The sequence below is a fragment of the Gavia stellata genome, chromosome 10 (assembly GCF_030936135.1).
Source record: "Gavia stellata isolate bGavSte3 chromosome 10, bGavSte3.hap2, whole genome shotgun sequence".
NCBI lineage: Eukaryota > Metazoa > Chordata > Aves > Gaviiformes > Gaviidae > Gavia > Gavia stellata.
The window spans coordinates 21,712,960-21,728,340 of record NC_082603.1 but is presented as its reverse complement, the minus strand read 5'-3'; the positions used below and the strand labels follow the sequence as shown (position 1 = coordinate 21,728,340).

Genomic DNA, 15,381 nt, shown 5'->3' with positions numbered 1-15,381 from the left:
GATGGGCCAATACATGACTTCTAACTGCTCCAGATCTTCCCTTTGGCTGATGTGCCACTCCTCACTGCTGCTTCTAAGAGCTATTAAGGTCAATGGGCATTTTCATTCTCTGCCGTCTGTGTCTCTGCTAATTATCCCAGAGGTACAAAATAAAAACAAAGAACAAAGAACAAGCAAATAAATAGAATAGATTGAATTCCTCAATCCAATATGGAAAAAAATTGCTAAGAATTGTTAGTAAATTGATGGTAATTGCTAAAACTCATAGCAATTTGTTTGCTTTCACATAAACAAATTACTAAAATATGTTTCTGTGACTTACATGTCCCCATTTCATCTCACTCACTAAATGGTTATTGCTCCACACTTTAAAACACTGTTTATATACAATTCTGTAACAACCTCACTGGATGACAAACTTACATTAACTTGGTGTTTAGAGCATTTGCACTCACAGAAGGTCTGTTTGGAAGGGCCCTAAGATCAATGAGAATTTTTCCATCGCTTTCAATATGCTTACTGTGAATCCCAAAGTGAAAAGTAGCTTGCGGGGAGCCTGGATATTGAGCAGGCTGGTACACACAAGTAGGAAGTGCCAGACTGTAAATTTCTGGGAAATGTTTTTGCTTCCAAGCCAGACTGCTGGGTCGGTGTGAAGCTTCTGCCTGTGGTCTCTCGTGCAGTTGGGGCTACCAAGCATTTAGCAACAGTGACAACGAAGACCTGACCTCCACTCTAGCGCTTTGGCTGCCACAGTATCTCTTCACCCCACATGAGTGAATTTTAAATTAAAAAAAAAAAAACTAGTGGTTCTTTTATGCCTTTCAGTAAGCAATTTTCTTTTAAATGTGTAACATATGCTATGTCTATGTATTTGCTTCTCCTCCACTGCCCTCTCTCTCCTCTTCATTCTCTAAGAGAAGGGAAATTTTAACAATTTTTCCTCTGCTCTGCATGGGAACAACATTCAGACTCGTTCTGTGTCAGTCAAAGCTCATCACTCCACAGTCAGGCATATAAACTTAATCCTGCTACAAAGTTCTGACTTTCTCAAAATCTGAGAACTGAGTTTGTCAGCCAACAAACAGCATCAAATTCCTTGTTCCACATGTTGAATGATGAAATCTGTATACTTTATCTCTTTTTCTGGCTGCTAAATTCTCAGGAGTTCATATGCTTCTCTGATGGGAACTTCAAAAACTTCCATTAATTGTTAGTAGCCCTGGTCAGAGAAATTTAGCTGGAATCATATTTCTCTGGAATATTCAGCTCTGTCAAGATAGTACAAGGTCAGTTCTAATTTTGCCATAATTAGCTTTCTGAAAAAAACCCTGGAATACAGTTCTGACAATGTTACAGGACTCTAATTTTAACTGGTTTTACTTCAAAATGTTCTGTTTATAATAACAAATTAAAAAATCAAAATCAAAGTAACTGGTTTTTGTAAGTGAATTTCAGAACACTCAGGTTTAATTTCTTGTCTCTTTCTAAATTGAAAATTGTTTTATAAGACAAAATGTCCACATGTGATCCGAGAAACGTCAATATAACACTAGGCAGAGTAGACTTTAATATGTATCTCAATGAAATACCTTGTTGTACAGTCTACCATACATGTTAATCACATGTCTAATGTTTCCTATGTGATCTAATAAAAAGGTAGAAATATTCTGGAAATAATGAGCTTGATAGAATGCATTTGCAGTTAATATTTTGTGTAATGCATGCTATACAGTGTATTGTGGATCATAAAAGGAATGCAAATCAAATTACTTAGATTAGTCTAAGTAAAGAACAAAGTCAAATGCCTTTTGCTATAAAACCCAGGTTTTATCCCAAAGTTTTTTGGGTTTTATCCCAAAGTTTTCAGCATTTCTCAACCTTACATATTTTGCAGTGTGATTATTTAAATAAAATATTTCAGTACAAAAAGGTAAACATACACACAAGCACACATTCACATACTACAAACACTAAATCTCACGTCGAATGTGGGTTAAGCAGCATCTAGCTCTTCAAAAAACATCATGAAAAACGATTTCACATCCATCATTAAAAATGCATGAGAAAACAAAATACAGGAGAAATATACAACTTGAATACAAGTAGGGGAAATTTATAGAGATCAGTTCCTTTCTTTTGAATGCACAGGTCACTTCTCTCAAGCCTTTCTCAGCTTGCTTTTTAGTATCCTGTGTGCTGCTCTATCTATCTAACTTGCTACAAATCGCTTTTGAACACTAACTTCTAATAGTGACAGGGTTTTCCACACCCCTAAACTGAAAATTCCTGCAAACGTTAACTACTAATTCAATAAGCATGGGGCCTGCAAAACAACGCAAGCCTTAGCTCTGATTTTCTTCACATTGACCCTTTGCTCAGAACAAACTGCATTCAGTTAATCCCACTGCTCCAGACCAAAATTTAAAAATTAAAATCTTGAAAGTCGCTGCCCTTTGAGCAATTTTAATGGGGGCCCAATTCAAAATCTAGGTTCTTTCTCGCTGCTGACTTTACTGGCTTGAGTGAGCCTCCTCGAAAAGCTTTGCGCTGTCCTCTGCTAAGTGTCCTTTGGCACATAAAAAACAAATGGTGAGAAAGGAAGGTAAAATCTGTTTGCACTTTTTTTTTAATGGAGGTAATTATAGCTGTTTGTTAATTCCACTGAGAGGATCAAATTCTGCTCTCAAAAGGCAGCGTAAATCCACTGAAACCCTTCAAATTGCTCTAAATTCAACCCAGGTAAATGCCAGAAGAATTTTTCCCCTGGGACTGCAATGCCACAATGTTAAATGCGTTAAACAGAAAACCAGAACTCCAAAAGGCAAAGAGTTAATTAGTACACAGCTGAATATATAAACTAAATAAATTATCGAGGACATATTGTGCCCAAAGAAGTGGTGCCAAGCGTAGCTATTTTGAAAAGCTGTCAAATGGAGGCTTTCAGTGGTTTGCACAGCAGATACAGACTGCCGAATGCCTCCCTTGAGCCTGACACCATTGATGCTGTATAACCATAATCGAGATCCAATCCCAAACTCTTCTCCCTCTTCGGCTGTTGGCAGTCAGGTCTACCTGTGAGCGAACAAAATTCCAGATGTAGTAACTCAAAGCTGTAACCTCCCCTCCCCAAACTGATGTGTGATAGGAATGCTTAATATTGAGATTGCTTGGAAAGATTAAAATAGCACTTTTCATCTCTTTCCTGAAAAAGAAAATAAACCTGATTTTCTAAACTGAACGAGACCTAGTATAATTATGTGATAAAGCAAATACCAGACGCATAGCACCAAAGCAAAAAGTCTAAAACATCAAAGCCAAACAAAACATCCAAGTCTGTCTACTTTTCTCCTCGTTTCTGTTGAAATAGTTGACATGTATGCATAACCAACCGTATGTAGCACATCTGCATTCAGAGGCCAGCTGTCTCTCTAAAAATAAATGTAATACTAATTGCAAGAATGAAGTCTGCTAAGACATACGTAGCAATGACATGAGTCAGCAAAAAATACATTCAGCTGTTCTGTCCCTGAAAGTGTCCTGAGGCTTGCACAATGCAAAAGTTTGCCCTTTTCTACTTTTTTCTTTTATTTTCCTCAAGGACCACAGGTCACAGTTTCATTTTGTCCTTCTGATCATTAACTTCAAGGGATGAGAAGAATGATTCCAGCAGAACATCTCGAAAGAATTACAGTCTTGGGTTAAGTTCGGTGACTCCTGCTCTTTGTACCTCTTGGAGCTGTGAAATAGACCCTTTTCTGCTCACCTCTGTGCTGCCACAGTCTCTCCCTGCTCTACTGGCTCTTCTCCCACCTTCTGCCCTTTTGCCAATGCTTTCACATTATGTTGCTTAAAATCTTTAGACTATCTGGTGCTTCCTTAGGATGTAGTCAGCATTTTGCTTTGCTTTGAAGAATATGTCAACAGAAGGAGGAAGAAGGTAGGGTATTGTCAGGAACCTTGGATATTCAAAAGATACTTTTGAAAAGTCTCCTTTTAGAGATTTCTCCAATTTACTCTGAATGTTATTAATTAAAAGAACAAAATGAGAAGTTGCCATTATTCCCTGTAACCACTACAAAAATAGCTCTAGAAGTAATTTTTGTCCTTTAAATTTTTCTTTCATACTAAAAGAAATTAATTATTATCATGTTTTGTGATGACTTTTAAACGTTATTAGAAATCATAGTCAGTAGCCTTTTGATAACTGCAAACCAGTTTTTACTGCAGTATTCCTTGGGTAAATATGTATTTTGGCCATATTACTATGACTAGGTCTGGCAGTCATTGAAAGCAAAGTACATGCCCAGATTTCTTATTTAAATCTGACACAATATATACCACTACTAAACTATAGGTGGATCCTTAGGCACTGTAAATTGAATTAATTCTCTGAAGCAGCGGAGCATCAGAACCATTCATTTATTTTAACAAGCATATAATTAATTTATTTGTTTCCCTATTCATGGTCAGTTAGCCATTTCTGTTTTCTCAGTGAATTAGGATATCACACATAATATGCACACTTTCTGTGTGCTTCTTTCCATGTATTTCTTTATGTGTAAAGAGAGTATCTTTTCTTTAAGGACATGCCTTTTCTGCAAGTTCACAGGGATGAAAGAGGCCTTTTTATAGTGTTACCAAAATCAGAAGAGTCCAGAAAGAGGAAATGTCCTTTCTCATACCGAGGACTCGACAGAGAAAATTGGTGGTTTTCCATAAGTGAGCTGCTTGATTGAAGTCAGATAGTTATTTAGGTCTCATTACATGTGGTTAGTTTGACTAAAAATAGACACATTCAAAACCAGACATCAACGTCTTAAAAGCCACTCATGGGATAAACAACAGCTTCTTTCTTTAAGCCACTTAATTTTTGCCATCAAATTAATATTTTATTATTCCTTAGAGCCTCTGACATAGTCTTTATGGGTTTAAGATGTGCAACACACCATATGCACAAATTCTAAATGGAGTCTTGCAAGTCCATTGAGAAAAGGTGCTGGAACTAAATATTTTAGTTTCCATCAGAAGTAATTAACTGTGTATAACGTTGCAATAGTTTCTTTTAAGTGAGAATGAGCAAGAGAATAAAAATATAAATAAATACAATTTGTGAATTGCTTATCTATAACATTGGCTTCTGTTTTCATCTGTAAATATCTTGTTTAAAGCTGTTGATTGAGTCTCCTGCTGGTAAACATATATTTTATAGCCTAAACCATTCCATATTTCACACAAGAGACTTCATAAAGAAGACAGATTTATAATTTTTTTCATTGATCTCAAAATTATCAATTACTTTTTATAGAACTTTTTGCACCATTTACTGAGAAGGTATTCATGGCTTTATAGACCCTTTGTTTTTTCATCAGTCATTCAGAAGTAAAAGATTTATGAAGTCAAATGTTTTTTATCATGCTCTGATTCATACAAGCATATTGGTTAAAACTGGCGATGCTTCAGTCAAAATAAGTGTTCACAGTAATGAATTTATACTTTTTAATAATGTAGAACAGGTGAATTAAGAAATAGGATGGCATGAACACATAGACAAAGACAGATTAATATGGGCCAAAATTTTCAAAAAGGACTTTCATGAATTAATTGTACTTTCTCATTTGTTTAATTATTGGGTATTTTTTCTGGATTATTGTAACTACTGGAAAAAAAAACTGCCACATTTTGAGCAGTGATTACATCGAACAAGCAGAAAGGTAATAAATCGTTTGTCAGAAATGGCTAGAACAGTTGTGGCTAGGACATGCAAATAGCAACATACAAAAGGATATTTAAAATTCCTTCATATTTAATACAAATCAGGGGGCAAATAATTAGCAACATGTAAACACTGTGGGATTAGACATGCTCTTAACCTAAATTTATACGTATTTTGGAAAGTTTTCTGCACAGCCCCCAGGGCAGGCACACTGATATTGATACGCTCTATGAAGGATTTAGTCAGGTGGTTTTTAACACCACCGGTAGGATCCCTTCCTGCCTCCATAATATGTGCTTGTGTAATAATAAGCCATTAACTAGAATTTACATGGGTTCATTTCTGTCTGGCTCCCAAGATGTGTACAAGGACTGTTGACAGCTTTGTACTGATATGCTCTTACACAGATCATTTTACATTAATATGGCAGTGTATATTTTTTACAGAACATATGACAGATACACAGTACAGCTTTGCTATCAAAAACATGCCAGGAAAAAGCAAATACCAGTCTTAGTGGTCATTAGCAAATACCTGGATTAAATACCATACAGAGGGAATCTGATTATCAAGACAGCTTTCTACAAATGATGAGCAGAGTGGTTATAGAAAAGCACAGAGGATTACAGGAGAATGACCGTATCAGAGCAAAAAAGAGCAGAGTTAGAGAGCTTAATCTGAGCTGAGTGGAATAGGCCAACTGCAGCCAAGTAGGGTAGGATGGCTCCATCAAAGCATAAGAAAGTAGGCCAATAGTGCTGGCAGTGAGAAGAGGAGTGTGAGCCAACTCTATCAGGAGGAAAAGAAGAGCTGAGAAGAACAGTTCCTTTGATGAAGAGTGGAATGAGCCAGCCTCTTTAAAGGGAGAATCAGACCACGCTCAGCAGAGAAGAGAATTGTACAGCTACAGGACTTAAAATCCTGAAATCAATATTACTTGATTGGAAAGAACTGTAAATATCACGCCAGAAGAGGCAGCTTTAGCTTGGATGCAGAGGCAAAAACCATGAAGTACTCCATGTAAAATAGCTTGACATGCAGTATACCATAGTGAGACAGACTGCTAAAGTGAGTGAAGCCGTGGCTTACAGAGCTGTTGGAAATGTGTGTTGATCAATGCTACCAACAGCAAGATCAGTGATTCAACAAGTGCCTCTCACTGTATTTACTTTCCATCAGTATTTCTGTCCTTTACTCTGTCTTCCAATGATACATTGAGAAGAGGAGACAGGTAATCACAGAACTTTTCAGGAATGATTTTGAGAGAAATACAATCTAGTAATGCTTTCCATTCATCGCAAAGTATGATGTAAAAGCAAAGTGAGGTGATCACAGTAACTGTTCATTCACAGACAAATGGAACAAAGCAGTAAAGGTTTAAGATAAGGTTTTGATGTATGTTAAAGCAAATATTTCCCATTTTATACCTCAGAAGTTTGCATTGAAGTAGGAGGTAAACTCTTTCATTTGAATGATGAATTACAAATCTGGGACAAGCAGGTATCTCTGAATAGGTGTTGGGGAGATGCATCATGCTTCCTGCAAAAGAATAACAATTCATGAAATAACAGCAAAATAAATGTCTTTGAGCTTTAGTTTGAATATCTTTTATTTTCCTTTATCAATTTCACCGTTACTATGATGACCTTCTTCAGGTTGGAAGACTGGCAAGCAGGTCCCAAAGACAGGATGAGGCATGGCACAGAGCTGTCACTGTCTTTCGTGTTCCTCGGTGCATGTGTATTGGTCATTGTGGCCAGAAGTCCACTGAAGTATCTTATCAAAGGCAAACTAGCGTCTGGGAACTTGGAAGTTAATTTTTTCAAAAAGAAATAATAACCTGGTGTTGTTACCATCTATTAATTTTTTTAATTTGCACTTTATTCTGGGCAAAGAGTTGCCTCGTGAATCCCCCTGGAATGATGAATGGTGGATGTTTTCCAACTTCTTCCTCTCTCAGAGCTCGATCCACGGTTACGGTAATGATTAATCCCTGAGTATTCATTAGCCTTTCTGCATAATCCTGATCTAGGAATGACAGTAAGGAGGATTCCTCATAATAGAATGATGTAATACTCTGGGAAATCAGTCACTGAGAGTTCCAGTACAATAATGTTACATTACAGAGAGATAATCACAAGAAGAGAAAGTCTTACAGTGACACAGCATGTCTATGAAAGTCTCTGGGTTACAGAATCAAAATGTTTTCTACAACCCCCTGTCCATGTCAAGCTTTAATAATGCCTCTCATCATGACATTAGACAAATCAAACTGAGTTTCCGTTATTCTAGTAGCTCCAAGCCAGAACTGAAAATCCTGGTTGTGACTGATAACCTCAGTTAAAAAGAGAGAAAGAAAAAGAAAAAGAAAAAGAAGAAAAAGAAAAAGAAAAAGAAAAAGAAAAAGAAAAAGAAAAAGAAAAAGAAAAAGAAAAAGAAAAAGAAAAAGAAAAAGAAAAAGAAAAAGAAAAAGAAAAAGAAAAAGAAAAAGAAAAAGAAAAAGAAAAGAAAAAGAAAAAGGGTCTCTTCTAATTCTCCAGGGACTGTCTATTATAGGCAAATCACTTTCAAGAAATGAGGTACAATTTGTGGTAAATTAACATTCCTGAGAGTGAATAGCGCCTGAATTTCTGCCAGAGAATGAAGCTGCCCTGGAGCTTCATCAAAACGTGATGCTAAACTTGAGCATCCAGCAACCATCTGATGAAGTTTTGTTTTGGCCCATGTCTAAAAATAACGGTGAAGTCATAACAAAAGACTCAAAAATGTATGTGTGAAAGCCTATAAGAAAAAAAACCTTCCCTCAAGTAGGTACAGCAATTAGCAACAAAAAAGATGCAGAAGAATGGATCACTTAGTATAATGTTAATAGAAAATAAGCAAGTAGGGAGCACTGGGAGTAAAGAAAGAAACATGGTAATATGTAGAATGCCCTTATGCTATCTCAATTTAAATCTAGCCTGAAAACTTTTCTATTTGCACCAACTATTCAGGTTTAGCTTCCTCTTTCCCCATTTTATAAAGGACTTTGAACTGACTGCTTGATGTTAAAAGCAGTATATAAATTGAAACTCTATTATGCTTCAGAGCAGATAAAGATATTGCAAATGCAAAGAAAAACTTTCAAATGAGACACACTACAGCTGGAAATGCAAACCACATTAATCCAAGAAGTTTTTCGTTTTTAGTTCTGCCAAAGGAAGAGAGAGGTCAAGGGGGAAGTTTTAAAGAGTATAGGAAGGGATATGAAACAAAATCATAGAGGATAGTAAAATAGCTGAATAACAAATGAAAGCACACACTGTCAGATGAGTCCAAGAGACCAGGCAGGAAGCCAGCAAATATGGTTGCAATATTAAAACAAGGGATGAAAATAATCAAGAAAATTATAGACACATTAAATATCTGTATGTGGGGAGGGAAGGGGGCAAAAGTAAGTGACACAGAGGGAGTTGTCAGGTGACTGCATGAGGTTATATTTTACAGCATGTGCAGAACATTCGGGGTTTGTCACAGTTTGCACAGGGCAGCAGTAAGGGCATCCTAAATATTAGGTAAAATCTGGCCATATTGGAGTCAATGTGAGTTTTGCCACTGACTCTGACAGAGCCAAGATTTCATTCATTAAGGGAGGACTTTAATACCCACCTCAGTGAGGTAGTAAAAAGCCTAGTATTTCATTTCGCAGAGGGGAAACTTGGACTCCAGTAGAACTAAGGTCACATTCTGTAAAGATTTGTTGCCTCTGTAAGGTCTAGAGGACTTCAAATTTGAACAGCCATGTGTCTGGCATGTAGAATAAGATCTCAAAAGAAGATTTAGGTGTTCAGCTTTTCACTGCAATATTCAGGTGGAATTAGTTGGGTAACTTAAACCAAGAGAGCTGCCTTGAACTAAGCCAACAGGAGTAAGCTTACACTAGACATTGAGAAAAAACATGGGCTTCCCCAGCAATGTTTTGTGGTTTTGGTATTTTTTAGTAAAATCTCTGTAAGTAACTGGGAATAACTGGGAAATGTGCCTAATTAGCTTAGGCTTGGCATGACACAAAGACCGTCACACAGCATTGTTTCAGATCAGGAGGTGCTCATAGTTCACCAGAAGAAATGCCAGAGGAAACATTCATCAGGTCCACTGTATATAGATGAGGAATACCTTAGGAAATACTAAGTAAAGAAGTCTGTAACCCAGCCCTTCAGATTTAAGGTAAGAGGGAAACAACTCCTAGGCATAAGCATTTCATTTATTTGTATTCCTCGAATGAAATGTGCATGACTTTTTCTCTTTAAAGAGATGCTGGAGGACTTGTTGAATACATGTCATATTAAACAATTATTGACAAAAACCCCTCTGAAATAAAATGCGGGGAGTACAAGCTAGAACACTTCCCCCTTTTCACAGTTGAATGCCCTGCTAAAATTAAAAGCCACGCTCTGCCTTTTATTTTTCCTGCTGGTGAAGCTACTCTTGCTTTATTTACTGTTTGCATTATTTGTTATGACATAGTGTTGTCAAGATAGGAGATGTATATTAATTCCAGACAATCTGGTGACTCATTCATTGTGGTGGTTATGGCTTGTAAACCTCCTGACACGTGGAAATGAACATTGTTCAGGAACTTAAGTGCTTCCTCACATTGTTTTTTGGTTTCTGATGGTGCTTATAGAGATTTCCCATTTACCACAGCTGTCCAAAGCATGTGCACAATGCGTATCTGTATATACCTAAAGATGCTTCAGGTAGGTCAAAAAAAAAGTTACTTTTTTGGCTTATAAGGCCAGAGATCAGAAAGGATTTTAAGCATTATTGGAGTCTCATTTTCAGTGTGTAAGGCATATACGGACATTCGCTTTGCAACTGGTTGGAACATCAAAGTGCTCCAGCCCCTAGACTGTTTTCAGCCAGCTGGAAGCTCGCTATGCTTCCCCTAAAACAAGGACTACGTAAGCACTCCACTTCATCCAAAATCACCAAAGCTTCAGCTGCTGAAACCTTACCTAAAAACTGCATGAGCTCAGTTAACTTTGGCTGAAAATAAAGGAGCAATACCAAGGCCTGACCCATTACCTGAGCTGCAGCTGCAAGGCTGCAGTTGTAGCTAGTTGCAGGAAGGACGTCTGCTTGTGCCTCAGGCTTCTTGGACCTCTTTCTAAACAATGTGCTTTTGATCTCCCAGATCTCCCGAAGTTTGTGCTTAATGTACTGACCCTCCATCTTCCTTGTTGCTGGGAATTTCCTCTTGACTATTTGTCCTGGAGCCTGGCAGTCTCTCCCTAGTCAGCTTGTGCATGAGTTATTACAATGTTCCTACTGCAGGGATCAACAAAACACCCTGTCTTATTAAAAACATGATTTTCAAACTTATTATTTATGTATAGAGTTGCCAGCTAATATGGGGTTTTTTAGTCAGGGTGTTTGTTGTATTTCATACACTCCATGTTCTGTTTCTGTATCAGCCAGGGACCACTCTTTTGGAAGGACAGATCCTTTAAAAGAAAGAAATTAAACTGGCAAGCAAAACTATTTATTCCAAATCATTTTTCAGTTCTTGACCAGCTACAGGCTTAAAGTTGTCTATCCATAAACCATTGAGCCAGACTAGAGTATTTTATATCACCCTTTCTATTACTGGTCTAAATTTCTGACTTAGATTTATGTAAAATTAAGTTGGATGCATTTTCCACATTTCTGTTTCTTCACCTTTACCTACTATAATTAGAGCTGTATTACAGATGAGGGAGACAAAAAGGTTAAGTACCAATACATTAAAAATAAAAAAACCTCTTCAAAACAATTCTCAAATATGTAGAGCATAGGTTACATGAAAGTAATTGATATAAAAGTTTTGTTTATGCTAACATTGGCCAGGCTATATAATTCACCTTATGCTGAACCATTCAAGTCTTGTACTCCGAGTCTGATAGTGGGTAAGCAAGTGGCAATGCATATATAACATAAAAATAACCAGTCAATCACTATATTCACGAAGTCATTATGTAACATGTTTCGTCATCTGCTTCCTTATATCTATGCTTATGAGCTAAGCCTTGAAGTTGTCATCACCATCTGTACCACAGCTGCAGCCTGCACCAACAACGCAGTGACTAAGGTGTAACCTACCCTGCAAAGGGGAACCCTCTAGAAGACAGTCTAGTGGTCTCCCCTAAGACTGTCCCCATTTTCTGCTAGAAGAGATGGAGAGAGAGATGCAGAAAATTGGAACAGGATGTCGTAAGGCTGATGCTCATGACTGATGCTCAGTTCTCCTTGAAATTCAGTAGTTAGATACAGAATTTGCTCATGTTCTCTTGAAGATACTAATACAGCTGCAATGTGCTAAAAGTTGAGAGGTTTCATAATGGAAAATCAGCTAAAGAAAATAACACATTTTATTGTTATAAAATCAAAATATAACTCATAAAAGAAGAATAACATTTTTAAACATAAGGATCTGTGAAATACATAAAGTAGCTGTAAGAAATGCTTTATTGGTATGTCAGAGTCATTCATTGACTGGGTTACTAGTTTAACACCTCAAAGCAAGGCCAGTGTCCCAAGAACAAGGTTTGGTTTTGCTGATCCTAAATCACCTATGCCAATAGGAAATAAAATCTGAAGGGAAAAAAACCCCTAATGATGAGACTGAGCACACAGTAGTTTGTATGTAAAATATATTCTAACATTCTATATACAGGACAAGACACAGATATAAAGTAGTTACAAAAACAGAAAGGAGAAATGTATATTTAAAAAATAATGGTAGTAATATTTTATAAACATTAAAGTACAGGTGGGCTATTGCATGCTGGATAGTCACTGTCAGCAACAAGCAATGTTGTTATTTATTTTTAATTCTCAGTTGTGCCTTAAAATATTCATAGAAGCATAGAATAGTTTGGGTTGGAAGGGGCCTTTAAAGGTCACCCAGTCAAACCCCTCCTGCATTGAGCAGGGACATCTTCAACTAGATAAGGTTGCTCAGAGCCCTGTCCAACCTGACCTTGAATGTTTCCAGGGATGGGGCACCTACCACCTCTCTGGGCAATCTGTTCCAGTGTTTCACCACCCTCATCGTAAAAAATGTCTTCCTTATATCTAGTCCGAATCTCCCCTCTTTCAGTTTAAAACCATTACTCCTTGTCCTATCGCAACAGGCCCTACTAAAAAGTTTGTCCCCATCTTTCTGGTAAGTCCCCTTTAAGTATTTAAAGGACACAATAAGGTCTTCCCAGAGCCTTCTCCTCTCCAGGCTGAACAACCCCAACTCTCTCAGCCTTTCTTCGTAGGAGAGGTGTGCCATCCCTCTGATCATTTTTGTGGCCCTCTTCTGGACCCGTTCCAACAGGTCCATGTCTTTCCATCATTCACGTCATTATTCTTACTAACCCTACAACTGTTAAAAGCTCTGCTGATCTGAATGGTGGTAAAGATTCAAGATTTGCAAGGTTTGGGTTGGTTGAGAAACAGATTACTTGCAGCATCTAGTTAAAAATTGCTTCTCCTTTGTCTTCATATTTCTTCCTTTTTTTTTTTTCCTAATAAATGGCTCAAAAATATCGGCTGTATTAGATGACAATTCCTGTATTCTATGAAAGTGCATGCAAGTATGTGAATAATTTGAACATTAAGCATACGTGTAAGTAATCAGTCCTTCCAAGATCAGAATATAAACTTGCACAATTAAGAATTTGCCACTGTCTCAAAACTAGTATCATTCCACAGTCTAACACGAAAGGTGCTTTTTCAGTTTTGTCTATAGTTCAGGCTGAAAAGAATATGCTTAAAATCATGTATTTGAACAAAAAGGCATTAAATTAGAATATTTCATTGAAAAACATCTTATTACTGGAAAAGAATGCAATAAATCTGAACCAAGTTTCCTCTGAAGAAAAACTAAAAAGAAAACAAAAATCTACAGAGAACTTGGGGCCTGAAATGCAATGGGAAATGCATGTTTTTCACAGATCAAAAATAAGTTTTCTCTCCTATAGAAAGGAAATAGCTGTCCTTGTACTTCAGCCTCTCCACCCCTTGCATAGTGAAGGACTTCTTGGTGTGGTTCTAGCATTTGGGAATTCCCAGTTTCTTTAGAATTGCCTCTATTTCTCCATGCCTCCCAATTCCTTCCATTCAGGAGGAACGTTGTGGAAGAACAGAGGACACATAACAGGCTTTAACTAATGAAAATAATTAAATAAAGTATTAGCATTTACAATCCTTTATCAGTAGTTCCAAAATGAGATAAGTAAATAAAGTTGCAGCCTAATTAAACCATATTCATTTTATCTTATCTATGTCTCCCCAGGTGTCCTGGACAGCTGTACCTTACAAAACAGATACCAGAGATGCCTAAAGAGTAAACTCTCATCGGGGAGGTACTATTAAGCATGCAACTTTTTGTATGCCATATCCACCTGCAACATGCAGTTTTAGAATTCCTTTTGTACCAAAGCACAAATAAGGTACTATAGAATAAAAAGGTAAAACAGAATAAAGACGTGTTGCCTGTTCATTGCTAGCATGATATATTTCTCCAGTGACAAAAAGCAAGGGAGTCCCGCATGGAACACTATTATTTCTGTGTTATCACCTCACGCTGAGATACCACAAGTCCCAGCATATTTGGTGCTTCCCTTATCATCCCTGCTGTAGTGGTCACATGCCTATATAGGAATCCCAAATTTCACTCTAAAAAAGAAATGCTCTTGCACTCATTTTGGGGTGAGAATTGATTCATAACTGTTCACAGCTTGGGTTGCTGGTACAGTTTCTAACCTACTTTAATGTCATTATCTAATAGCAATAAAGGATTTTGATAGCAAAACCAACAACTCAGAAGTGTAACTAGCTCAGAAGCGTAACTAGCTCACCCTACAGAAATTGAGTAGAAAAAGCTGTATTTCAAGCACTTGCCATGGCTGCTGTTTCAAAAACATGTGACTAGCACCTTATTTCATCCCCAAACATGTCATTTTGACTCATTCATCTAAAGCACTTACTTCAGTCTCAGCCAGCTGCAAAACCATTTGAGGTTATCTTGCCAGAGAAGGAGCCTTCGTATCCTGCTCGACTTGAAAAGCACCTTTGCTCTTTACATACCGAAAGGTAACTACACTGTAAAAATGCCAAGGCCTACCACAGTTCAGATATTTGAGAGCCTCATGAAGAAAAGGCACACAGGGAACCTGACTAGATGCTGCCCATGAACTTTTCAAAGAATGCAAGAACATAATTCTTGCCACTCTGAGGTGAACAAGTTATCAGTTCATTCCTAATTCATTCCTCTCTTAACAAGCTTATAGAGCAAACCACTACAGAGAAGAGCGTGCTTTAAAAGGAGATCAATGGCAACCCCACTCCCCAGCTGTGCTGTGAATCTTCTCAGGAGACAAGAGCTATGCATGGCCTTCCTTATGGCACAGTGTAGCATTTAATATCAGAAGTAAGTGGCAGCAACTGTATAATTAAAAATTCCTTTCATTTCTTTTACTTTGCAAAGCAAAGGATGAACAGATTTGAACAATGCTCCTAAGAATAGAGCACATACCTAATCAGGCTCCAGAGATGGCACCGTTTTAGTAAATATTATGTCCGTGTTGAGATCTCCTGCTCATGAAGACAGGGGTTCCTACCAGAAATGATAACAGATGCTTACATTTACCAGC

At 37.4% G+C, this 15,381-nt stretch overlaps 1 long non-coding RNA gene across 1 annotated transcript in view; it reads right to left on the bottom strand.

Moving 5' to 3' along the window:
• Nucleotides 1–2,188: 2,188 nt before the first annotated feature.
• The window catches only part of LOC132317609 (uncharacterized), a 32,884-nt gene continuing 19,691 nt past the window's right edge, over nucleotides 2,189–15,381 (bottom strand). The window contains exons 2-3 of the long non-coding RNA XR_009484122.1: nucleotides 7,144–7,255; nucleotides 2,189–3,075 (exon numbers count right to left, since the gene is read on the bottom strand). This is a non-coding gene — a long non-coding RNA (uncharacterized LOC132317609). The remainder of the gene's footprint in view (nucleotides 3,076–7,143; nucleotides 7,256–15,381) is intronic.